This window comes from Peromyscus eremicus, chromosome 17 (assembly GCF_949786415.1).
Source record: "Peromyscus eremicus chromosome 17, PerEre_H2_v1, whole genome shotgun sequence".
Classification (NCBI taxonomy): Eukaryota; Metazoa; Chordata; class Mammalia; order Rodentia; family Cricetidae; genus Peromyscus; species Peromyscus eremicus.
The window spans coordinates 37,307,758-37,311,896 of NC_081433.1; the positions used below are offsets into that span (position 1 = coordinate 37,307,758).

The following is a 4,139-nucleotide window of genomic DNA, read 5'->3' on the forward strand; positions in this document are numbered from 1 at the left end:
ATCTCTCACAGCGCATAATGACTTTTCATAAGTTTCCCACTTCCTTATCCAAGGGCACCACCACAGCACCACCATGCCTATCCTTAACCTTGATGGGCTCACGTTGGCTCCTTGGGGCTGACAGGCTCCGAGGATACTGAGGCTGTTGTTTTGTCCTTGGCCACCCTTGGCTGCTGATAGGACTCCAGGTCAGGTAAACGGCTCCTCTCTCCAGCAATACGTACTTGCGGGAGAGACATATACATAGTATACTCCGGGTGGGGAGGGCATTTCTCACCCCAGGGACAGGCTTAATCTTTTTCATCTGTACTGCTTTATTACTCTATACGTACCCTGCTGCTCTTTGTCCACTGGGCTTCTGGGAATGACCAGAATGAAGGGTACACTCGGTTCCAGCTATCCACTTAAGCTTAGGTATTCTTCCCATTTCAAAAGGGACCCACACTTCTTCAATTTAGTGCAGTTCAGGTTGTCATGTTTGGTCCTCACTTGCCGGGCAACCTTGGCACCATGAGAGGAGCAGCTACGATGATGTGTAACCAAGGAGGTATCCTTCCTCTGTAGCTGGACCTGCACTGGGGATCACCTGTACATTTTTCTTCTCACCTGTGTTTGTCCCTTTAGTGAACAAGTTCAAGACCTTCCAAAGGTTCACAAGTATGGAATTTGGCTTTCCTTCAGTGTCTTCCCTAGGAACTCTGGCTCACCACACATCTCGCCACATTTCCTGCCGAGTGGCTCTCCCCTTTCCCATCGCCTCACAATTCCTTTAACCCTTCACAAACACAAATTATTCGCCAGCCTCAATCACTCGGACTAGCCACCGCCTTCCCTGTCTTGCAAACATTGTGTCCACCGTGGATTCCAGCAAAGCCACTAAAGGCTTCCATAAATCCCAAGGCTCTGCTGAGTTAGCTCCTTTCTTACGTCTTTAGTGGGTAGCCTCGAACCGAGCACCAACTTCCGTCTCTGACCCAGATTCCTCAGTCACAAACAAGCCTTTCCTTTATTGTCTTGAGTCCCTGATGTCCACGGAGCCCTCGGCTGGCAACCGCAAAGTATCCCCAATGGATCATATGAACCAGGCCAGCAGGAACCGATTTCCCTCATGCCGTCTCAGATTATGAAGTATTTATCTCAGGGTAGTAATATTAGTCAGTTTCTATGTCCACGATAATGGAATTGATTCCATTCACCTCTATGTATGTCCATCTAATATACCAGGTGGAAGAGGGTCTTTCACTGAATGTTCCCAATGTCTTTCCCAATGCTCAAGCAGTTCATGGGCAGAATACACCTTGACTACGTAGTTCCCAGCTCTAAGGCCCCTACCTACATGCTGAGTATTGGAATCTCCCTTCCTCTGTATTGAAGGTTGGAGCTGAGGATATCTTCTCTCACGTCTATCTCATTTTCCATTTCCTCACTGTCCAATTCTTCCATAGATTCTTTGTTGTTTGATCGCAGACAGGGCTCCAGCATACCCTTATTCATACTTGATTTCCTTTGGGGCTTCTTGCTATAAGAAATGGTTAATCAGCACCTCCATTTCACCCTCTCTTATCTAATTTACCCATTAAATCAGAGGCTACCATGGAGGATACTACCTGCACATTCCTTCCTTATATACTCCATAGTATGGACAAGTTCCTTCTAGACAGACAGACAGCCTCATTTACCTGTCTCTATCACCCATAGCTGGTGCTGTGCTACTGACATCATGGTTTCTGGTGACAGTAGCATAGTGTTTGTCCCATATATGCGACTTTCAGAAACTGCAATGTATTTTCTAGTTTTGTGACCATTTTAGGCTATCCCTTTACTCATGGGGCAGACCCCATTCATCAAGAAGGTCCATCAGTCCATACCACCTTGAAAAAGATGGCCACCTTGCCTCTCCTCACTCCATGCACAGTCCGTCTTCAGATGGCCCAGCCTCAGTTGCACGTCCTAGTAACTTACAATAAGGACCATGCAACTGCTCCTTTCAAGCTCTTCAGTTTGGCTGTGCCATACATTTAGGATACAATTTCTTGCCTTATACTTCCTGGAGAAATGTGAATCAGTGTCTGTTCACTCGAGGCAGGGCACCAATGACAAACTGTAGAAATGACTTCACCAAAGACTAGCTCAGTGAGCCAATGAGAGTTGCTTTGGCTTGTCTATATGAGGCCTAGGAGTGAAGGGCTGCCTTCAGCACCATGGATGACATAAAAACAGCTGTATCACCAAATGGGCTCCTCCCAGTATAGATGACATCATAGTGAAAGCTTCATTCCTGGAGTGCTACCTTCAGTTAAGCTTTCGCTTTCTTTTCACCTTCTATATACTTTAATACCATCCTTCCCACTGCTGTGAAGTTGGGTGGCAGGAAGGAGTAACGCCCGAAATCTCAGATGAAGGTCCTGTGGCACTTGCCCATCTCATGTACTAGTGAGTATTAACAACCCTATTATGATTACCATAAACATAGCCATCGCTGTGTTGGTCTGTTTATTTCAGGGATGTGACTATGGGGCCAAGCATTCTGAAGGTCACTATGGCAACCTCTGTTCCATGAGGATGATCATGGGCCTATCTAGACAGGAGGAAACAGCTGTACCTCAACAGAGCATTATTGGAAGGTGACGAAAGGAAGGAGGTGGGTCCGACTTGGAGGAAGTGGGTTGCTGGGTGATGTCTTTCTGTACGCTGTGAATATATGTTGTTCCCATTGGTTAATAAATAAGTTGTTTTGGCCTATGGCAAGGCAGGTTAGAGGCAGGTGGGAAATCAAAGGAGAGAAACAGGAAGGAGAAAGGCAGAGTCTGGAGAGAGACACCAGCACTACCAGGAGAAGCAAGATGTGAAAGTACAGGTAAGCCACAGCCACATGGCAACTTGTAGATAAATAGAAATGGGTTAAGTTATAAGAGCTTGCTAGCAAGAAGCCTGCCACAGGCCATCCAGTTTGTAACTAATACTAAGCCTCTGAGTGATTATTTTATAAGCGACCAGGGGACCACAGCGCCAGGCTGGACCGGAGAAAACTTCTGACTACAGAGGGTCACCAATGACATGTTCTTGATGACAATATCCTGCCTTGGCCACCTCCTGCATTCCATCTGTCTGCTTCTGTCCACCAGGAGATGAACACGTGTCCCTGCCACATGTTCCGGCCCTGTGATGCTCTGCCCAAGCTCACAAGACCAAGAAACCATGGGCCGGACTTTCTGAAACCAGGAGCAAAATTCAAGCTTCCGTCCCTCACATTGTCCTGTTAAGTATTTTGGTCACAGCTACGTAAGAGTCCCATAATTCGTATACATTTATATGACTCAGTATGATTCAATGTGACAAAAGGAATGTACTCAGTAATAGATTCAAGCATATTTAACCTCTCTGCATTATATGCAAATAAGAAACTAAAATACATAGTTAAATTTATGCTTAGTTTTAAAAGCACAACATAAACATGTGCTTAATGTGTTAGTAGTTTATCCTTAAATATTAATAAACATCTTTTAAAAGATTTATTTATTTTATTTAAATGTTTAGCTGCACGAATATATGTGCGCGATATGCTTGCCAGTTGCTTCCAGAGCCCAGAAGAGCCCAGAGAGCACCCATACTAAGTGGTTCACAACTACCTGTAACTCCAGCTCCTGGGGATCTGATACCCTCTTCTGGCTTCCACAGACAAGCACACACATGTGGTACACACACACACACACAGAAATAAAAATGAATCTTAAATGTTTCCTTGGCATTGGAGTATGATCTTTATGTGTAGAATCAGTCTAATACCCAGGAATAGATAATATTAAACACACACACACACACACACACACACACACACACACACACACACACCTTAGGAATGAGAGCACAATTCAGAATAAGGCAGTTTTGAAATTGAAAAGACTTTTCTGGCATCTGATGTCTGATTCTAGAGGAAGTTGTAGGTGTTCCCTATGCCTTTGCGCCTAATAAACACCAACAGCATTGTTACTTATCAGATACATTCTAGAAGCATTGGTGAAAACGAGATGCCCCAAATATGTGGGGGCATCCATTGCCCTTTTAAGACATGGGTTTCTCATCTAGGAAGCTTGAATGGTAATTCCAGAGGCTGTGCTTGGCTTAGGATTTAAAGTCGG

At 44.9% G+C, this 4,139-nt stretch overlaps 2 long non-coding RNA genes across 2 annotated transcripts; one reads left to right on the forward strand and one right to left on the reverse strand.

The window, feature by feature from the left end:
* Positions 1–979: 979 nt before the first annotated feature.
* On the reverse strand, positions 980–2,653 carry LOC131894173 (uncharacterized). Its single transcript, XR_009374858.1, has 2 exons — positions 2,463–2,653; positions 980–1,519 (listed from the first exon to the last, which is right to left on the reverse strand). It is a non-coding gene; the product is annotated as an uncharacterized LOC131894173 (long non-coding RNA).
* Positions 2,475–3,513, forward strand: LOC131894174 (uncharacterized). The gene is made up of 2 exons (XR_009374859.1): positions 2,475–2,641; positions 3,126–3,513. It is a non-coding gene; the product is annotated as an uncharacterized LOC131894174 (long non-coding RNA).
* Positions 3,514–4,139: the final 626 nt, after the last annotated feature.